This window comes from Eurosta solidaginis, chromosome 4 (genome assembly GCF_040869045.1).
Source record: "Eurosta solidaginis isolate ZX-2024a chromosome 4, ASM4086904v1, whole genome shotgun sequence".
Taxonomy (NCBI): domain Eukaryota; kingdom Metazoa; phylum Arthropoda; class Insecta; order Diptera; family Tephritidae; genus Eurosta; species Eurosta solidaginis.
In genome coordinates, this window is record NC_090322.1 from 56229837 (window position 1) to 56253599 (window position 23763).

At 35.3% G+C, this 23763-nt stretch overlaps 1 pseudogene; it reads left to right on the forward strand.

The window, feature by feature from the left end:
• Window positions 1–15342: 15342 nt before the first annotated feature.
• Window positions 15343–22786, forward strand: LOC137248508 (probable Ufm1-specific protease 2; annotated as a pseudogene).
• Window positions 22787–23763: the final 977 nt, after the last annotated feature.

Below are 23763 nucleotides of genomic sequence, written 5' to 3' on the forward strand. Positions count from 1 at the left end.
GCTTAACCAACGAAATGATATCATTTCGTTACGATAATCAACGTTAATAAACGAAACGAAGTCATTTCGCTTCGTTTATTAACGTTAAGATCGTCAAATTAACGAAATGATTTCGTTTCGTTTTCTGCCATATCAAAACGAAATCAAATCGTTTATGTTGATTATTAATTTCAAACTATGCTGGCAAAGCTGATTGATGGCGGAGTCATTAAAGGTGAAAGCATTAGCCAAGCTGATTGCAACTTTTCTCATGAATTTTGACAGTACGAACATTTCTCAAAGTATTTTTGACATTACCACCAACGAATTACACAAACAAATTACATAGAGTTTGTGTGTGTATGTGCGCTCGTTGTTGCCACCTTACGGCTTCACCATTGCTAAAGCATTGCCAGCACAATTCAAACATAAAGTATCACGTTTTTGTTAACGTTTTTAACGTTAACGAAAGCTTTTCGTTTCAGTTAAAAACGAGATACAATTTATTTTGATAATTTCTTTATCGATAATATTTCGAAGTGTTTCAACGGAAACGGTGGAAATTTTTTGATAAACGATTAGCTTAACGTTAAGGTGCATCCCTGAAATAAATACATAGTCTCCCTGAAGAAGATATAATAACTTGTCGAAACGCGTCGGAGAAAAAAAAGAAAAACTAATGTTTTTGCTTTAAATTGACCAAAAAGCTCTTACAAATAAATAAAAAATAATAATTTTACTTTTAGTTTTAATCCTTGCTAAGCCTTTGTATGTAATGAAACGTAAAGTTGGTGATGTTAAGATTAAGTATTAATTTTCATTTTGTTTTTAGGTTTTAAAATATAAATTTTTTATTAAAATGAGAAATTATTTCTCACAGTTTTTCTAGTGCATATAGCGTGCTCCGCCTACCATATTGGGGTCCTGGGTTCAACTCACCACCAATTTCGGATTGTACTTTTAATCCACTTCCGTCATTTCAACGTACTTATTCCTGTATTGATTCTATATTTCTCTTTCAATTTTACATCTCTCTTACGCCTAATACGATCTTAGTACTGGTCCTGGTTATGTAGCTCAATTCGAATAAAATTTATTCCGAATTTGAAAAAAATGCATTTAGTTTCACAGCGTCTGAACGGCATTTTCTTTTGAATCGAGTTACAAAATAGAGGCCTTGGTGTAAGGGAAGATGCACACGAGACGTAGCTTCATAGACGCTGCGTACGACATTTGCCCCGAATTCCAACCTTCGATAACGCCAAGGAGGATAACAGTATGAAATGCGCCGAAATGCATGCAAAAATTAGTGATACACTTACTGTCCTACCGATTTGAGTTCCTTGGATCTTCTTCAGGCCGACTTGGACTCGTTCCAATGTTGGTGAAAACAAATTTACTAGCTTTAAATTGTTCTAAATGTAAGCATATGACATTTCACCGATGGTACGCCTTTGGAGCGTATATCTATTGCAAATGATCTAGGTGTCCTTTTCGATCCGAAATTGAATTTTAACATGCATATTAATCTATTGCCAACAAAGCTTTGGGTTTACTTGGATTTGTTCAAAGATGGGCTGAAGAGTTCGATGATCCGTACATCACTAAGGTTCTTTAAACATCGCTGGTTCGTCTAATACTCGAGTATTACTCATGCGTTTGGTCCCCTGTTTCACAAAAGCATATAAATCGTCCTGAGTCAGTTCAAAAGCAATTTTTTAAATTCGCATTGCGCGACCTTAATTGGGACTCAAGTCTCCACCTTCCTCCATGCAGAAGTAGACTTCTTCTTATTAACTTACCCACTCTGGAAAATCGGAGAATATTACTGGGGTTATTGTTCATCCATAAGCTTATTATTGGAGAAATTGATTCTGCGGACCTTCTCAGCCGCTTGTGTTTTGCGGTTTCCCATAGAATATCCAGACACTACGTTCTTTTTTATTTACCCCTTTGTCGACGAAACTTTGCTAAAAATAATCCTCTTCTTATCTGGTGCGCGCACTACAATGACTTATATAGCTGTATCAGTCTTGAATGTACTTTTGCCACTATACGTAATGCAATACTTGCCTATCTAATTTAAGAGATACAAGCTATATTACAATATACATCATTTATCCACCCTATCGGAAAATCAACCAAACAGGATAAGTCAGATACAAGCTAATTTAATTTAATTTGCCGGCATTTATTTCTTCCGTAAAAAACAGGCACTATCTCGTTTAAGGATGGAGGAACATTTATCAACATGTATCATTAAGAAGGAAAAAGACAGTACTGTGTTGATTAGAATCTGGTGCATTCCAACAACGTTAAAAAAATGCTTATGAGTCACTGACCGGAATCGTATGCATTCCGGCAGTATAATCTTATGGGTCAGGCATCGAGCTGATTGGAATCCGGTGCATTCCAACAACACAGGTCATGTTACTTTTGTATGCCTTGTGATGGCGAATCCTCATTACACTACTCTTAGCACTGCCGGATTCCCATTACATGCTGATTGGAATCTTGTTACATTCCAACAGCAAGATTGGAATCCACTGCATTCCGAAATCATGCTGAGCGGAATCTGATACATTCCGCCAGCATAAAATCTCGGTATAAGATCTTATTTCAGCTCATATTTCTTATTATTATTATATTCTGAAATTAAAGTGTAATGTTCAATAATATATCTTTGTTTTTAATATAACATTAGCCGTGTTTTTTTTACACGCGTATACGTTTCGTTTGCGCGTAAAAAAACGCCTATCCTCGCTTAGATAATGCTTAGGAGACCCATCTAGCGGCAGTGATTAAACAACTAGCTACAGGGTGTCCCGAAAAGCGGATACACAACCCTCTGTTGTATTTCTGTGTATAACATATAGCTGAATCAGTTGTTATAGATAGTGGACGCGCATTGAATACATGGAATTAGTGCAGATGGTGAAACATGGACACATATTTCAGTTACGTCTGAGTATAATGCGTATTGAAATTTAGTAGTACTAGTTTTATGCGTAGTAATTTCAGAGGTGTGTTTAAAGTTTGTCGCTTAGCAGTCCATATAAGGTTTAATCGTGAGCGTATATAGACGTGAAAAAAACCCAGCTATTGTTGAAATCTCGATATATCTTAAATTTTAACTTTTGAGTTTTATATTTATATATCCTTTTTATTATGCAGTCGACTATAGTTTGTCGTCGACTGTAAATAATAAATAAATAAAAATAAATACATAAAAATATGGTCATAAAAAAGAAATAACCGCCTAAACCCCATGTAAGAATAAGAGTTAGGGTGTTATTTTTTATAACCATATGCTACTAAATGTTGCATACTTTTCTGCACACTTGTTACTGCTTTAGATAATATTTTTGATGAAGTTTTATCGTTAGGAAATGTTGGAATTCGAGGGCAGGTGTTGTCATCCCATCAGTCGATTGCTTCTTCTTGATTGTTTTCCATAAAATGCCTTGCAAATAATAGCTTTTTTTTTTTACAACTATAGACGTTTACGCTTAAACTTTATATGGACTGCTAAGTGTCAAACTTTATCTACTCCTCTGAAGTTGCGGCGCATAAAATAGGTACTACTAAATCAAATATTATCGAAAATAAAGATGTTGCTGGAGCAAACTTCGGTGGAAAGCAGCGGAGCGTAACAAAATTCTAGTAGGTCACTTTCACCACACCGCAAAATTTAACAGAATTTTTAACATGTTTATGTATACTCATTCTCATATTCTCCGTTTTCCACACAGCCTTATTTACTGCCTTGAAAGAGCTCAAAATATCTATATGCATAAGCAACTATACATTTTTTTTTTGGAAAAGACTTGTTTTGGGACCACGGATTCTTCAAAATTGAATTGAAATCTAAATCAAATCAATCAGTAATAAGTGCCACTCCCTTAATTTACGTTGAAGTTATGCGTGCAAGCATACCGGCAGGTATTTAGAGATTGTGAAACAATATATCGACACGCCAAACAAAAAATTACCCTTAAAAAAATTTTACGAAGAAGTAAAAAATGTAATAATTTTGAAAGTGTTGCATCCCAAAGCCGATATAATTTTTCGCACACAGGCCAAAGACCCAAAGAAAATGGTAATTCTATACGACAGCATGACACTGCTAATACGGGTCCAAAAATATCGAAAGAGGTGTCAAAATACGCGTATTAATCTCGACAACAATAATCCGAAACCGGAAAATAAAAATTATATCTCTGTCCCGAGATATTCGATTCTCATATGGTTGTGGTAATGTTGGTGTACTCACAAAAAAAAATTGTGAACATAAGTGTTTTGCGCGGATATAGTTTAGGTCTCCAAACCGGTATTGGACCCATCCAGGGTAATTTTTTATAAGCACGGCCGAAGGCCGCCAATGCAGAAACGTGTTCTGCTTAAAAATACTATGGATACCACCCCGGTTTTGGAGGGACCCGAGGGTAATTTTTCGGTTTTTCGTTAATATCTTTTGAACGAGTTAAAATTTTTATTTAACGGTTTCGGATTATTAATACTGATGTCAATACGCGTCGTTTGATACCTCTATCGATATTTTGAGACGCGTATTAGCAGTGTCATGCTGTCGTATATTATTACCAAGAAAATTAATGAGTTTAAGGAACACCAAGACTATTGTGGTGTTAAGCCACTCAAGATACTAGGCATTTATTTTACTCGTTGGCTCACCCTGGGAAGTATCTTTTTGCATGCGCCTCATACTATACGGCTATATTTAAAATTTGTGTATCTAGAAGTTAATGGCGTTTCTTCTATGCACCTTTCAAATTCAATATCAGTTACGGCATTAAATATTAATATATACGTTTTTCCGGCTTGCAATGCTTAAGGTGCCTATGGAGATTTTCCCTTAATCCCCGTGGAGGCGGTGCTAGATAGAGCAGTTCTTTGCTAGGATGTCCTGGTTTGTGACAATTAAGCTAAAACTGCTTGTTCTGCATTTCGTTGTGCTCTTTGGTCTCACTATGTAGATGGTGTTCGGGAGTCATGAGGAGACATCCGGTGGCAGCTCTGATTGCAGCATTTTGACAGGCTTGCAGCCTCTTGCAGTATGTGTTTTTTAGACCAGGCGACCAAACTGGTGACGCGTGGCCGGCCAATTCCTTGTACGAGGTTAGTAACGTTTCTTTATGTTTTCCCCATGTGCTGCCGGCAAGCGACTTGAGAATTTTGTTGCGGCTTTGTACTTTATATACAACTTCAGTGGCATGCGCCTTGAAGATCAGAGTATTATCGAACATTATCCCTAAGATCTTTGGGTGACTGACAGTGTGACACCATCGACGTGAACGTTCAAAATTTGCGACATCGGTTCCTTCCACGTCGTAAACAGGGTGGCCGTGGATTTTGTCGGTGATAATGTCAACTTGCGCGAGGTAAAGAAATCGGAAGATCGGAGAGATAGCTATTTATTTTAGAAACTAAATCATCAACCGAAGGGCCAGGTCCTGTAGCCTGAATAGAGAGTTCAATCGGAAAAAGTTTGCCTGTCGCTATTAGAACATCAATATGAAAGCACATTCTGAGTAATTTTAGGTATTATTATTATATCCAAATATTGGTATTTATAAAAGTTCAGTGTACATAATTTAGAATACTAAGTATCTTAATGGAATAAATTGATAAAATTTGGGTTATTTTATATAAGAGCTATTAGGCCGGTGGGTTTTAAGCGAAAAACTAAGTTTTCCTTTATCCTCCTACGCGTTTCGGTACATTTTGTACCTTCCTCAGGGAGATCTGTTTTTATTAATAACATAAAACAATTATTTGCAAAAGAAACATTTTACACAACATTTAGAATTTCACTTACATTACATTCAATTAAATTAAAAAATATTTTTCAAAACTATATACATATATTCGCGCTGCATCCTTTTCGTTGCTCATCTCATCACACTGTGTGCTTTTTGATTGCTGTGAAGTAAGCACAGTTGATATTGTCTACGTCCTCTTTGAAGTTCACACAGTCTTTTATTCTTTGTTGTATTCGCAAGCCCTCTACAACAACTATGAATACAACAAAGAATAAAAGACTGTGTGAACTTCAAAGAGGACGTAGACAATATCAACTGTACTTACTTCACAGCAATCAAAAAGCACACAGTGTGATGAGATGAGAAACGAAAAGGATGCAGCACGAATATATGTATATAGTTTTGAAACATTTTTTTAAATTTAATTGAATGTAATATAAGTGAAATTCTAAATGTTGTGTAAAATGTTTCTTTTGCAAATAATAAAAACAGATCTCCCTGAGGAATGTACAAAATGTACCGAAACGCGTAGGAGGATAAAGGAAAACTAAGTTTTTCGCTTAAAAACCACCGGCCTAATAGCTCTTATATAAAATAACCCAAACATAATAAACATTGGCCCATCAAACAACTGATAAAAATTCTTTTACATGCTAATAAAAACAAAAGTAAAAGAAAAATAAGTGTTACTATTTTATGAACATTTTATTAATTTGCAGAACTCTGTACCAGTCCTTACTTTAAAAATGCTCTATAGTGTTGGAAGGTTAGGCAAGGTCAAGTTCGACCTAGAACTTTTTACATTTAAAATCATTCTTGTTAGTAGGTGTTTATTTGCTGTCTCAACTGAATAATTGCTTACTGACTAGAATTTTCACGTTTTTGGAAACAACATAATTGCAAAGGCTTGCAATATAATTCGTATTGCTGAACTTCAAAAACGTTTGCTTTTTAATAACAATAAGATAAATGCGATATGTAGACCGAGATTTTGCACCAATTTTGCGCTAAACTAATTTAAATATCTCCATATAATTTGTTAGGCCGATATTTCTGTCATATACTTAGCAAAAACTACAGTCATTCAGTCTATGTGAGTTGTTCACGGACCAACCAGCTCAACCTTCCTTATAGCTCCTCCAACCCAATTATCAGCCTCACCTAACAGTGGATAATCCTGTTTATTTAGCAGCCGAAGGTGTCGTGTAGTTCTTGCTGCAGCAATAAAGGCACTCCCCGAAGTTTTTCAGGAGTGCCATAGTTTTTTGATGATCCTTTGCCCGGAACGGTCCGCTAAGATTAAGATACTTTAGTGAGGATAGCACTGCGCCTATTGGTCTATTGTACCCTCATCTCCTTCACAGCACCTCATTCAAGCCGACTTCCTTGATGAGGGATTGGATGTGGGAAGACTCTGGTGCACTGGTAAACGGCAGAGTAAAGGATTAAATAAAAAAAATGGAACCCAGCTATTGGAAACATTTTTTTTTTAAACCCTTAGGACTGAATTTATGATAAATTGTTAAAATGAAAGTGTGTGTGGCATCGTACTTTACCACAACCTGAAATTAAAGACTTTACAACGAATTCAACACATTTGTGAATTGTCGAATTATTTGTAAGCCAATTAAAGGATACCAAAATTTTGTCCATATCTTTGAGATTTGGTCCTTTATTCAATGAATTTTGATCCCAAATGAAAACATGGTGTGTCAACCGTGTTTGGGACTCTTTTTTGGAATGAGATTGTGTTTTTCCTATATATATTTTAAATGAGGAAGCTTACAGGTTCTGTTTTTAATCATTTATATTTATTCCACATTAGTACCTTTAATAAAAAATGTTACAAATGATCAAATAATCAAATTTGCGAATTTATTCGAGGCAAACAATCATAAACAAGATTTTAGAAAATACCTTTTAGTGCAATGGTACTTCCTCTCACAATTTAATCAAATGATTAAATCAAACCTGTTTCATTTGAAAAACAACCGAAATGGAGTCTTCCTGTTATTTAATTTTTTATTATATATGTACGTACGTTGTTTTCCAAAATGCAAACAGGTTGTTTTCAATATATCCTATTATTATTTTTTTAATGGAAATATTTTTAAAACTAGGCTCTGATGTAAACCCTAGGTTACCTGGGAAGAAAGGATATATTTAAACTGAACAAAAACATATAAAGAACACAACTCAAAAATTAATTACAAACATATCGCACATTTTATTGTAAACAGAATAAATGCAAATACTAAGTATCTTAAGGTATCAGAAAATCTGGGATTATGAAAATTTTCATTTGCATCTACACAATAATTACAATAAAACGCACATGATAAAAGGCACAATGTCCTTGCTCCATTTATTGCTTCGGCTTTGCAATTTGCTTCGCGCGTTCGCATTTTTGCAATTTCTTGGAACGCTTGACACCTTGGCTTTCAACATTTCTTCTTGTGCTATCCACTTCGAATTCTTGTAAAGAAGCACCGTTATTAAAAAGTCCAATAGCTTAATACGGTGATCTTTACATTCAGGGACTTCGGAAAACCATTTTGGGAAAACTTCTTCAGTATATTTAACAATTAATGATAGTATATAACTTTTAACATTTGGGATATGTGCACACTTCGAAAAAAGCTGGGCATACCAGTCCATCTGCCTTTGACACACGGCAAAGACCATATCACTCGGGTTTATAAGCCGTAAGTCGCTGGCATCTTTGTAGCTGCGGGACTTAATTAGGGCTTCGGAATACAAATCTAGCTCGCCTTGAGTCTTAGTAAAGACATCCTTACATTTTTGACAACATAATTTATTAGCCATATTTTTGTAAACACCATAGCCTGTCAGATATCGTTGCACTTGTAGGGGGGCGGAATTTCCTGTGGAAAAATTTCCATCTGGAACATTGATATCATCCATAGAAATATGTAAAATTGTTTCACCGGATTCCTTTGTACTTTCTTCGGTGGTACTGAGACTGTTGCCAAATTCAGCACTGTTACTCTCAGAGATATTTAAAATATTATCGTCGGCAGATAAAGCCCAGTCTATGATTTGGTCATCATCGCCTTCGCAGTTGTTGCCTTTTTTTACAAGTCTGCGCCACATTATATTTAAAGTCAATAAGCGTGCCACAATATATTGAATTTCGTGCGCTGTGGGATGCGCATCAAGGGCTTGACTAGCACCGGACTAGGTAAAAGTAGTTTTCCAACGCATCCTGATTTAATTTGCCAGGAAAAGGGAAGGAATTTCTTCATGACGCTCAAAAAGTTCATTGCGGTGATTGTTAAAATGAAACCTTCAATGCATTTAATGTTATGATGTGGTGGACTTATTGAGCGTAAAAAATCAAGATGCGTCTTTAAACGGTCTACTTTGGCTGTGCTATCGCGCATAAAAGGGCATTTTAGTGGGTTAGAATCATTAAAACGTTTAGCATTAAGCTCGTTGAATAAATCGTTCATTCGTTGAACGAATAACTGGGTTGCTGTGGCATACTTGTAAGCGTCCACATTTTTGAACATTTTTTGATTCCTGGCCATATCAATGGCAGCAGCAACCGAATGTCTCAGAAGCTGAGTTGCGCGTGAAACACTCATCTTATCGAAGGATTTGGGATAAACGTGTAGTTCTGTTATTTTGGGACAAATTTTGAAGTTTGGGTTCGCTTGGTCCATTTCATATATCTCCGTGATTACTTTGAAGCTAGTAGTTCCATCTGCTGTATCAACATTATACTTTATGAACATATTGCGTATATTCATAATGAGGTGGCAATAGTCGTACATACAAAAAATTTTGGAGCCATTGTGCTCATAATAAGGCCTACTCAACGAAACTCCTATCATGTTATATAAAGTGATATTCGAAGAGCCCCCGTCGCATACAACACCTTTAATATTAAGCCCAATATTCGTTAGGGTGGATACGGTTTCTAGGAAACATTTTTTGAGGTTAGAACCGCTTACGCCGCCTTTGGAAATGTAGTAAGAAAGGACGTACTTCCATTTCGAACACATTCCCTTAATCATAAAAAAACAGCATTTGTCTCCAATGTCCGGCGTTCTCTCGCGCCACCATTGTCCACAAAGCCATCAATTATATCTCGGGGTTTGTTGTACGCTAAGCCTGCCCGGATACAGATTTCGTCGAATAAAAGGACACAAATTTTTTCTGTATCGGACATTTCTTGGACCACTTTTTTCAAGTTCGTCACCACATTTTCATCAACCCACTAAAACAGTTTTAATAGGGCGCCACCGCCAAATTGTAGAATTTCAAGTCGTCTCGCCTGAATGTATATGTTTTTGGGGACAAATAATTTAAATTAAGTATTAATTCTTTTTCTTCTTCGTAAAATGGTGTTTCCCATCTCACGATAAGTTTCGCGAACGTGATAGCATCTGCACTAGCTCGTTCGCTAGGAATTATTGCACGTCGTCGTAAATCGTCTAATTCGGACTTTAATCGCGCAATTTCATTTGCCTGTCTGGCGCTGTCCTTTAATTGGGATTTAAGTTGGGATATTTCATTTGCTTGGCTGGCGTTAGTCTTCATAAAGTAACGAGCATCTTTTGCAAATTTTTCGCGCATGTCAGTAGACTCATTTTCGCTCTTATTTTGGTCTGGATTTGCCATTTCGAAATATTCTTGAAATTCTATTAAAATGAAACTATCTTGATCAGTGTTTTGAGAAGTATTATTTTCTTTGGGCTTGACATTAGGGGTTGACACTGAGGGAGGTGAACCGAAATCAGAAGCAACACTAGGTGAACGGCTTCTGTCGGTTTGGAGATTAAGGGAAGGTACACCACCCTTTAAGACTTTATATCTAGATAAATGTTGGGGAGGGAAGTGGCGAGCACAAATGAAGAGTCCATTGGTGTTTTGAGCTTGCAAATTGCAAGCCGAAAGCCAAGAATTGCGGAGCTTCTGGTCCCTTAGGAACGCATAAAGTGGTTGTTGCTTTGCTCCTTATTTCTACACGCAGGAATACAGCACCGCCGCTCGTGGTCTTGCTCACTCCATGTGTGTACAACGTCATCGTGGCCTAATTAAAAAAAAAATGTTTTCAAACTATTCCAACAAATTTTTTTGAACAAGTATGTTGTACAAAATATACACTTTTTGTTCATATAATTTATATGAAAGGAAAATGTACATATCTAAAGTTACACTTACTGAATACATCCCCTGATCGTGTAGTTAGTTTTAATTTGCATTCATAGTCATCTATCCAATCACAAATTACTTTCCATAAGTGACACGCAGCCACTTTATGACGACTTAAAGTTGCTGTTCGAAGGTTCCAAAACATACCACATATTTGAAGTGACATAATATTTTCTTATAATCAACATTAAAATTAAATGGTTTATGCTGCATGAAAATGTGTTGAGGAATAGTAAATAAAGGTATACACAAGGATTATAATTCCATTAATTGTATCACTGTAGCTATGTTGTTATGATTTGTGGTTGAGATTCGGAAGTAAAACATATGCCCTTCTGATATATTATACAAACTTGATCAGAAGATCCCCCAAAAAATCTTTACAGTTGAATTTATAATGTAATACTAATGTTGTTAACTTATTATTTACAAAAATATGTCAGGGCATAGACTAGCCCCGAGGCAGTTGGCCTAGAGCCAGAAAATGCTGATCCGAAGCAAACCGGATTCATATATTCTAAATTACAATCCCTTCTGATATAATATACAAACTTGATCAGAAGATCCCCCAAAAAATCTTTACAGTTGAATTTGTAATGTAATACTAATGTTGTTAACTTATTATTTACAAAAATATGTCAGGGCATAGACTAGCCCCGAGGCAGTTGGCCTAGAGCCAGAAAATGCTGATCCGAAGCAGACCGGATTCATATATTCTAAATTACAATCCATAACTTAACATTCCACCCATCTTAGTGATCTGATTTTTAGGTCAAAACAACAACAGTGACTTATAATTTTTTGTATATTTAGTATACCATTGGTTTAGGGAAGTTTTTACATAAATAACCCTGCAGTCAAAAGCCAAAGTAGCCAGCAAACATTGTAGTTCATTGACTAGAATGTTGTTGTTGTTGTAACGATAAGGTTGCTCCCCGAAGGCTTTGGGGAATGTTATCGATGTGATGGTCCTTTGCCGGATACAGATCCGGTACGCTCCGGTACCACAGCACCATTAAGGTGCTAGCCCGACCATCTCGGGAACGATTTATGTGGCCACATTAAACCTTCAGGCCATTCCCTCCCTCCCCACCCCCAAGTTCCATGAGGAGCTTGGGGTCGCCAGAGCCTCGTCTGTTAGTCGCCTCTTACGACAGGCATACCTACCGCGGGTATATTCTGATCCCCTAACCTGCTGGGGGGTTAGAATCTTGTGGCGTTATTCATACTAGTAAGTATTTCATTTGCCGAACTCGATTAAATACAATAATGCTTTCTACCGTCAATTTACAATACCTACTTCAGCAAACAAGGGTAGATTTCATACAAATCAACGGCCACATAAACACAAACACGCGTACATACCACCTCATCGTTGCGTCTGCAGATTAAAGAAGCCATTAATAGCAATGCCGATGCTTAAACAGCTTGAGTATAAGGGCATCAGCTACCTAACGCATGAAGAATAATAAAGAATGGCAAGAATAATCACAATGCCAACGCCCGGAAACTCAGTTAACGATGGTGAGTGGTATCTACCGATGTCATTCATTTAAAGATAAATATTCCAGCCATCAGGATGACCCCAGATATATTGCGGACTGAACTAACCAAAACTCCATCATGTTGTCAAAAGCTTTTGACACAGTCAACCACCGCGTACTACTTCAAGAAGAATTAGGAAACATCTCCGTAAGCACTACGATAAGATACAGACAGGCAATTGATATTTCGTAGGACATTGCCGTGTTGCTAATATGGAAGAGAGGCAGAACTCTTAACTAGTTGGAATTTTTGGGAAACTGGTATTCTTCTAGTATAGGTACAACTATTTGGTTTGACTGCAGGGAAAGGTATAGCACGACAATTTTGGTGTTTTTGTTGTAGGAATGAAACAAAACATTCCTCAAAAGTCTTCAGTAGCGCTGCACTGAGGAAAATCCTTGGTTGGATATGACGTGAATACAAATATTTTTGGTAACGTTTTCCAAGACGGTGCACCACCTAATTTTTATTGAAAATTATCAAAGGTGGTATCAAAATACGCGTCTCGACCTCCGTTTTAAGAATCCGAAAGCGGAAATCAAAAATTTTATTTCTATCGAAAGTTATTCACAAAAAACCATAAAATTACCCCGAGAGGGTCCGAAATATGAGGTCCGATCCATAGTTTTTTTGTATAGAACACCTTTCTGCGTTGGCGGCCTTCGGCCGCGCTTATAAAGAATTACCCTGGGTGGGTCCGACACCGGTATGGGGATCGAAATTAAATGCGCGCAGAACACCTTTTTGCATTAGTGTGTGTGTGCATATAACACATCTGCCAAAAAACAACAACCACGTGAAAATTTCAACCGATTTTTTGCTTATATCTTTCGCTTTCGGATTCTAAAAACGGAGGTCGAGACGCGTCTTTTGATACCACCTTTGATAATTTTCGATAAAAATTAGAGGGTGTACGGTCTTGTAAAACAATTAATCTTAAAATAAACTTTGGAAAACTTTATCGCACCGATATCGAAAATCAGATCGCTGATTTCTTTGAATTCTTTCATTTTTGGCGCAAAATTTGAATTACCTAATGTATTTATAACTATTAACCCTTTATCAAAACAAAAAACACCTGACAAAGTATATAAGGCTTAACATACAAAAAAGACTTATAAGCTCTCGCTCAATTTATGTTAAAATATTAACAGAAAAATCTATGGTGGATAATTTTTTGCTGTGGTGAAAGTGACCTACTAGAATTTTGTGAAGCTTGCCTCACACGATTTTTCGTTCCTGCAATGTCTCTATATTATATTGTTTCTGACTAAATTTCAATACGCCTTATACTCAGATTCAACTGAAATACGTGTCTAGTTTCACCTCTACACTAATTCTATGTATCACCTCTTAAAATGGTGCGTGTCCATAATTCATCGCAACTGATTCAGCTATAAGTTATATACTATGGCAATCAGAGGGTTCTGTCTCCGCTTTTCGGTACACCCTGTGCTGTAGGTAGTTATATAACCACTGCCGCTAGATGGGTCTCCTAAAAATTATCTAAGCGAGGCTAAGCGTTTTTATTTACGCACAAACGTAAACGTATACGTGTGTAAAAAAACACGGCTAAAGTTTAAAAAAACGCTTACGCTCACCTAAGCTTTTATTATTGGTTCTATTTTAGCTTTTTTTTTTTACAAAAAACGACACCATTCACTAGCCATGACCCAGTGACTTTTCTAGCTCCGTATCACGCTTATTTCTCACGAGAATGCTCTGGATCATTGGGAGACTTGAGAAGCAGAGGTCGTGATATTTTTGTACATTTGAGTTGTGAAAGGTAGATGTTGCCATTGTATTTCATTTCATATGACCAAAGGCCAAGCACCACTACCTATTTTTGAAAAAAGTACATAGGTTTATTAAAGGAAGTATTGCCAAACTATAGATAAGAAACTAAAAAATTATCTGGCTCACAAATTAAACCGAACTCCTTTCAGGCTTAAATCATTGTTGCGTTTACATGTAAAACTATTTATCTGGCTCAGGATCTTTGCGACGGGATGATGGCTATTGTCTCACTCAACGGCGTCATTCGTACTCCTTTGTAACGCCGAAGATAAAGACCCTCATAAGATGTGTAAAAATTAGTTGACAGATGTTGCTTTCTAGCCGCCGTCATGAATGTAATCAGGCCTATTCCAATTAAAAATTTAGCGCAGAGATGTGCGGTTAACAATTTTTTGATTATGTGGATTCCGCGTTCAATGTAATCGCCTTTATTTCTGTACAAATTTAAAGAAAGAAACGAATATTTGAATTTAGACTGCAACATATAGTAGGCCCAGAATCCATCTTCTATTTATTTCCACATAAAAAGTTGAAATTCAGCAAATTTTTTGCAGTATATATGTATGAGTATTTTGTGAACAACAGGCAGTGCGCGGACTCTTAAAAAGAGAATGCTGGTAGAAATTGAAATAGTGGTAGAAGTCTGAAATTGCTGCGCAGAAAATTAGTACTCCTAAATTTCAATACTCATTATACCTATTCAGATGCAAATGAAATATATGTCTATGTAATACCCCAACAAATGGTGTGTGTGCACTATTCATCGCAAACGATACAGCTATAGGATACCAGCGGAGGTTTGTGTCTCCGCTTTTCGGTACGAGATGCCCTGTAGCTGTTTGCCGCTAGATGGGTATCCTGAGCATTATCTAAAACGCGTAAACGTAGACGTATATAAGTACGTGTAAAAAACACAGCCACTGACGAAAATTTTCCGAAACGTCTAATTACAACAACAATTTTCCAATGTACCTAAACTACATTTATTTCTTGTTTGAATTCGTGCACACATTTTTCAAAATAAAAACCGAAATATATGTAATCTTCTTTTGAAATAGCGATGGCAAAATTGCTCAAATTAATAACGCAATCGATTATTTTTCAAAAGAACGTAGGGCTGATTTTATGTAATCGTTTGGTTAGTGTCACCTCTTACGGCTGAATTCTGTAATTCAGTCTCATCTCATCTCATCTCAAGTCTCTAAATTTGAGATTTTCCTTTACGCCCCGATTCTGGTGTGGTAACAACATTCATCACCACGGTAACGAAATCATGTAGCAACTTATACAGCCTTTTGGTATTCTATCCGCGAAAGTAGCCGGTTAGGTGGTTACATCGAAATAACCACACAACAGCTGTTGTTTAGAAAAAGGCTAAACTGAAAAATAAAGAATTGTAAGCGCAAATACGGAAAGATAATTGTAAAAAGTGTTGCCTCTTGCTATACACATTTGTTTACATTATGTACTTTCACAGTATATATTACAATATAGCTATGTAAAAACTTATGCATATATATATATATCTACGAGTGACACATTTTCGATAAAGCCATGGCGGAACCATACAAGGTAGCCACATGGTGACATACCTACAAACATAAATAAAAATTCCATGTACTTTGTTTTTGTAAATTCGATGGACAAATGTCAAAATCGTACTGCGAGGAAGTTGATGTATCAAATCAAAATAAAAAAGTTTATATTCAGCTGTCCCATTGTGCCACCTTGTATCGTTTCGCCATGGGTAAAGCGAAGAAAACCAACTTTTAAATTTCACCACAGACACTGGTGAGTTTTTCGGTTATGAAAGCGTTACAACTTTTGCCATAATCGCGAATCAAAGAACTGGTAACGATTTTCGGTTACATAATGTTCTGGGTACTATTTTACCGGTGGCAAATTGTCTCAAAAGTGATTTTCACCCCAAATAGTCTCTAATGTGACTAGAGACGGCTTACTAAATTCAGCTGTTAATGTTATTTGGGTGTGTTCGGCAGTTAAATACCTTTACCTAATGGGCCCAGTATTTGGTTTCAATGCGAATATGTATATTGAAATGTTGGTAGATCTACCAAAAAAGTGGTAAAGTCCGTGCACTGATAACAGGCCAACATAATAAAAACGCACTTTTTCCCTCCCATTTCAGGTTTTTCGATTAGTATATATTTTTATTTAAAAACTCTATTCAGTTTATATTTTTACCAACGTCTTACGAAACTGCACATTTTATTTTTGCTTACTTACCTACATGACATATGAAATTATTCACTGTTCACCTTACATTTACATCATGAAATGTCTTATTTCATTTTACGAAACTCTGCACATTCTTACATATTCCTTCTATTTTCATTTAATTTCCAGGTTTTCGGATCATATTATTAATTTGTTCAGCTTATTACTACATCTTAATTTCAGTTTAACGAAACACTGCACATTCTCTCTACATTATCATTTTATTCCATCTTGAACGTTAAATACACATTGAATTGTCCTATTTGCTTTTACGAAACTCTGCACATTCTTACATTTTCTTTATCTTCTGCAACTTTTTAGTTTCCCCCTTAAGTTTCTCTATTTTCGTTTTTTTTCTTCTATTATTCTGGCTTTTTATTATTTTCACTAGAAAAACATTTTTTATTGGTAATAGTAATAAATGATTAACTTTTTCTCAAATTTTACATCTTGTATTGTATGATTCTGAAAATTTTTATTTTTCCTCCTTTAATCCTCCTCTTTCCAAGTTTTTTATATTTACTTACACAATACATTCAATTTATATTTTTACACGTTCGAAGCTGATTACGACTTTGCTAGATTTTTTTTATTTACAAGACATAAATGATTCATTTCACCATACGAAACTCTGCACATTCTTACATTTTCCTTCAATTCCCAGGTTTATGTGTAAATTAAAAATTGTATGTATATGTACAGTTCATTACTATATATATATCTAGAAAGATCATAACTTTATTTCTCTTTCTTTCTTATTTTTTATTTACGAAACTCTGCACATTCTCACAGTTTCTTTCTCTTACACAAGTTTTTAGTTTTCCCCATTGTTTCTATTATTTTCACTTGAAAAATATTTATTGCTTAAAATTGCTTTACTTTGGTGACGCTTTATTCCCAAAGCACATGTGCAGCAATTTGACCTGCATCGCTGCTAGTTTTGCTGCTGCTTGATTATTTTGCAGACACATGTGCAGCTTTTTTCATTAAAATTTCGAATTTTGTTTTTCAAACACACTTAATATTGATTTTGTTAATGAAAGTCAGTTTTATAAAACAAAAAAATTTATTTTAACTTCGTAAAATAATTGAAATGACGGAAAAAAATTTGCTTACTTGGCATTCTGTTTTGTGCTGTTTTGGTGTTTTTTTACCCAGCACTGATCATATCCAGCGAATATTGTGCCTGATGAATAAAAAATTGCTAGTAAGCAATAGCTAATAAGCAATTGCTAATTATTATATGAATAAGAATTTAAGGCACTGCTGCTTTTTCTACAAATTACAAGCTTTTACCTGAAGCAACACATATATATATATATATATGTTGAAAAATTAATTTAAATGAATTAATTTTTGTTTGCACAAAGACTTTACTCCCCTGTATCTCAGAAAGAGATCTCAAAAATGGATAAAAGTTTATTTAGTTATATTTATTAAATTATTTATTTAATATATTTATATAAATTTTTATTTAACATTCTTGGTATACAGTTTTGTAGCCCAAACAATTATTAAATATTAGTAAATATTTGAAATTCGATTACAAAACTGCTGCGTTAAAAGTTATTGCTTTTGCAGGCCCAATTGCCTCATCACGTTGTTATTCATAGGTTCGGCTGGAACTTGTTCGAAATAGTGGGGTTCTTCCGGCAGTTCAAAGGGTTCATCTTTTAAAAACTTTGCAATATTGTGCAAAACAATGGAACAAATCATAAATGAAGGGATTTTTTCAATCTTACTGAGAACTTTGATTTGTAAAATCGGAAACCTTGCTTTCAATTGTCCAAACCATCGTTCAATTACAACTCGTTCTCTGAAAAATAATTATTGCGTTCCATTCGAACAATATAGTGTTTTCTTTTACGCATAGTTAAATGTTGAGCGAAGGAAAATCGAATAAACACTAAATTACAAAAAAATTTAGCATGGGGTAGAGCAGCCTTGAAAAATCGTAAGCAAATGCTATCTAAAAATAGCAAATGCTTCATTTATTCTTTCGGAATTCAGGAATTGCTTATAGAAATAAGCAAATCCTGAATGAAAATAGCAATTGCTTTTAGAAATAGCAAATGCTTATAAAAAAGCAATTGGTTGGATTTTTATTCATTGAAATTTAAGGAAAAGATCAAAAAAGCAACTGCTTTGTTTTATTCATCAGGGCCATTGTTTGAACAGATCAAGCCATGGTTCAATTATATACAGGTTGGCTCATCTCATCAGCTGATTTTATTTATGTCATTGCATGGTCGAAGGGATTGTCAAAAGGATATGGCAAACTCAAAATGAAACCAACACATTGGCAACATTTTACTTACACATACAAAAACTGCTAAGTTTTATGTTTCCACTCCATACCATTCGCACCAACACCAATACACAGATTTTGACAATTTGAACAGACATATTTTGTTGCTTTACAGATGAGCCAACCTGTATATAGTTGAACCATGGATCAAGCAGCGACACATTTGTTTTGCGTAGTGTAAGCCAGGGTGTTTGTAAAGCACTTCGGTTCTCAATAAATGATAAGTTTTTTCGTCAATTTCACATCTTAATTCTCGCATTTTATTTTACGAAACTATGCACATTATAGTACATTTTTCTAATACTTCTACATGGGATTTAGGCGGTTATTCCTTTTGAGCAAATGGTACTAAATGTTGCATACTTTTCTGCGCACTTGATTTTGTTTTAGATATTTTTAGTGATGGAGTTTTAGCATTGGCGAATGTTGGAACTCGGGGGCTGTATTTACGATCTCTAACGCTACGGCTAAGAAAGTGTTTTTATCGGAACCTCCCTATGGAAGCAGAGGAAGAGGGCGGCCCCACTCCGCTGGAAGGACCTGGTGGAAAACGATTTAAACTCCCTTGGTGTGACCAATTGGCGCCAGTTGGCAGATAGAAGAAGCGACTGGCGCGCCTTGTTGGACGGCCATAACCGTTTAAACGATTAAGCGCCAATTAAGTAAGTAATACGCCAATTACACGGCTCAAGTATCCTTGTGCCAATTACCAATTTGCGCAAGGATTTGCCCGGTGTGTGCACTGGTTGCGCCATTTGCGCAGAGAACTGTTCTAAAATCAAAACGACTTTGATATTTACGCATGTCTGCAAATATTGCACATGCTTTTTTCTTCATGTGTGGTGAATGTGACACAGTTTACCTGTGGTTTCTTATAATATAAAATCAGTAATTGTTGCTTAAAAATGTTAATATCGAAGGCGTAAGGACCATCTCTAGCTTGTAACAGGAATTCACACAAATTCAATAATACATAATAATTTTTTATACAATTATAACAATGTTTCATTTGTTGCGCTAGTTGAAAAATGAATATTCCGCAGTCCTGCAATGAGTTGAGCTGGTCTTGCAACTAAAATATATATATTATAAATACAATGGACAATAAACGCTTCTGGTGCGAGTTTTTCGACTTATACTGTGAATTACCAGCACTGTGGAAAATAAATAGTGTTTTTTTATACAATTAGTGCTTTTTTATACAATTAAAACACATGTTTCATTTGTTGCGCTACACTAATAATGAATACTGCGCAGTGTTTTTGAGCCGTATATGTCAAAATTTTCATTTGCACAAATTCCGTCGATTTATATTTGCGCATGGCTTTTGTTTCATGTATGGGCCGTCTAAGTCATAGTGTACCTATACCATAGATGAATGGATTTGCAACTCTTTGTTTCGAGAGAGCGCTGTCAAAATGCACATTTTTATAACATTTATCAATGATGCCACTCCAAACAAAAATGAATAGATCTGAAAATGGGGATTTTTGACATAAATTTCGGCGATTATAGTTTCAATCATCTAATAAAATGATAGTTGTAAAATATTTATTTCTTTAAACATATTTTACAATAATACGACTAGTTAGAGTTAAATATAAACAAATCTAAGTAAAATTTACATTTCAATTAAATTACTTAGTCAAATATTGTACCGCATTTAACTCGCAGTGAAAACCATATATTCTTTCGAAATTTCAGTAAATCGGGCCTATGATATAACAGTTAACATTATTTAATTGATAGGGCTTATCCTACATGTTTGGCGTCCCAGGTTCTGTAATCAAAATGGACTGGTTGCATCGGGAGTTCATATTTACAAAACCTGTTTTTAGTGATAACTTTTAAATGGGAAATAATATTTACCCTCCGCCTTCGAACTAATAATATCTAGACTAAAATAAATAAATTCCCATAATTTTTGAACGCTATTCTACAGTTGTAGGTCAAACTAAAATTTACCGAAATTTTTGGCCCGTTTTTCGTTTTGACTGGCACATTTTTTGTTCTGGCACCCGCTTCAGCTGGCGCGAGGGATTTATCTGTGATTGTTGCCAGCAACAACTAGAAGATAAATCCCTCGTGAGAGCGAAAATATTAGAGCGTAACCAAAAGATTCGTATCAATCTAATCTATGACCTATACCAAGTGTGTTCACTAAGCGATAAACGTCAAAACTGCAAACAGCCTCGCTCACCTGATGGAAATCTCAGGTCTAGAGTCGCATTTTTGGTCTCAAGTACAACAATTTGCGCTGGGTTGCATTCGATAGTGAAAAATAATTAAGTTATGTTAAAAGGTGAAATGATTCTGAATATTTTCAAAAACTTTAAAAATAGCAAATAAATAAGTGTCTATAATATAAATTATATAATTATAAATACATTTTTTAAAGTTTAACTTAAGTTTTACCCGGGTTACAATTTATTTTTGCAAAAGTTTTACTAACGTTTTAAAGATTTTAAAAGATACTTCAAAATGCAACAATGTGCATAAAAACAACTTGAAAATGCAACACGGCGTATTTTTGTAACACTTATTTATACTTTTTTATTTGGTAAGTTAATTCATTTTTCATAATTCAATATTTCTTTACATGTTACTTATTTGTTCAAATTCATTTTTTTAGGCTTTCCATAAAAGAAAATTGATCGCCAAATCAACGAAGGGGTTATTGCCAAGCAATTTAACTGCCCTAATCTACAATCGGTCATTTGAATTATGAACAAATCCAAGTTTCCAGCAGAATTGGATCTATGGGTTGGTGAAACTTGGAGATTGGACAAATATTAAATGACGTGGAAATTACAGACAATCCAATTTTATTGCACTGCGAGCTGGGTACACTTATGGGACTCCCTGCATCAGTTTTATGCATAGTAAATTGGAGGAGCAGCCTTGTGAAGAAATGGAAGCAGATCAGTTATATCGAGATTTCTGCGTCAAAAGACTGAAATATAGTGTGAATTTTTATACGCAACAAAGAGTGGAGGTAAAAATAGAGATACATATTCCATTTACATATATGTATTCATTCACTTTTACTTATAGGATGTACGACGAAAAATGCATATTTTGCGGAAAATTCTTTCAGGTGGCAGCTTAGCCTCTTGCTTGGAATCTACAAAATTTTTTTTGACAAGCTCAGGAGCCCAGGGCAAGGGTATTACCAATGATACCTTCATAGCAGTGATGGCAATTAGTAAAGCAATCAGCAGTGCTGATGGTACAAATGAAAATGTGGAGAAGAAAAATAAAAAGAAAAGCGGAATTGCGAGTTTACCATTAGCAAGCGTTTTTGATATTTTAAGTATCAATGTGCTTCGCTGCAAGACACGAGAACGAAACATGGCAGACAGTGGGAACGGCAGCATAGGTACTCCGCCACCGGCAGTTGCTATGTGTGTAAAACGAGAGGAAGACAAAGTTTGCGTACCACTAGAAATCGAAGCAATGGCTATCCTTTGCAAAAAAGTTGCACCGTCATTTTGGCTTACCCGTAACACGCCATTATTTTCGTCGTGCCAACCGCTGTATATTCCGTAAGGAATTGGGAGAATCAACACCGTTAGTGGGCACACATATTGGGTTGCGCCCTAGTGACGTTATTGATGGCAAACAATATCTTATTCAAGGAAACTATCAATACTATCATTATCATGCTACTTCTGGTGCCGACGTTGCAAAGTTAGCTTCCGGCCTAGCTATGCATTTCCAAACAGAAGGTACGCCAATTATGATATGTGGTGGTGTGTTGCCACATACTATTATCGGCATTGATTACTGCTCACAAACAGGAAAAGTAAAATTTTTTATATTGGATCCTCATTACACGGGTGGCGATGATTTACAAGCGATACAGGCAAAAGGTTGGTGTCGTCGGAAGGGTGGAGACTTTTGGGAAAAAGAGAGCTATTATAATCTATGCATGCCTCAGAGACCAATAAAGTTTTAAGAGCGTTGAATTGGATGTTATCTTTGTTTAGAAAAAAAAAATGAATACCTGCGGCATTTTTTTAAAGTAGCTTAAATCGACTTACGTAAAAAATACTTGAAATTTATTCCATATTTAAGGGGGCAGACAGTAGGCTTATCACTAATATATGAATTTTATACAAGTAATAAAATACCCATCCAGCATTTTTTGAAATTTTTGATCATAAAATATTCAAATATCATACCCCAATATGATTAAAAACGTTCAAATTTAAAGGTATTTTTTTAAAAATGTACCATAAATGTGATTAATCTTGAATAATCATTTTTTATTCATGTTTCGAAACACTTTATTCATATTTGATATCATTGTAAAATTGAACTTTAATTGTTTTAGAGTAATGTTCGACTGCTTTTCACGGTCATTTTCTGATAACGACACATTTCAATCGTTTTGGTTAAGATTTTTGAATACGATTATCATGATTTATTCTTCATATCTCATACAAACTAAGATACTACATGATAATCATACTTCATCAGGGGAAGAAGGCATGCGGAAGTGAGCTACTTGAACCAAAGGTAAGTCGCAAATAAACTTGACTGATATAATACACCTTCGACTACAACATCCACCATCAGTTACGACCATCAATATCTTAAAAAACGATAAGGTACGGGATGTTGAAGCCGTATTCAGGTATGTCAGGAGAGTTTCACTTACCTGGGGTTCAAATAGCTCACAAACTTTGTATTGTCCAACCATTATGTATTTTCTTGGAGGCCGAAGGTGGAGAAATGAGTGGGGACATCTTCGGTTACGAGCAGCATTTACAATATCTTTTGTATAAATAAAAAAAAAATGTACACATATAGACAAAAGTGTTCATCATTTAACGTATGTGCTCTTTAATAATGTGCCACGCCCATAAATTTATTGAAATATTTTTAATTCAAGTCTTATTAGTTATTAAAATGTATTAGCTTTGTTATAGT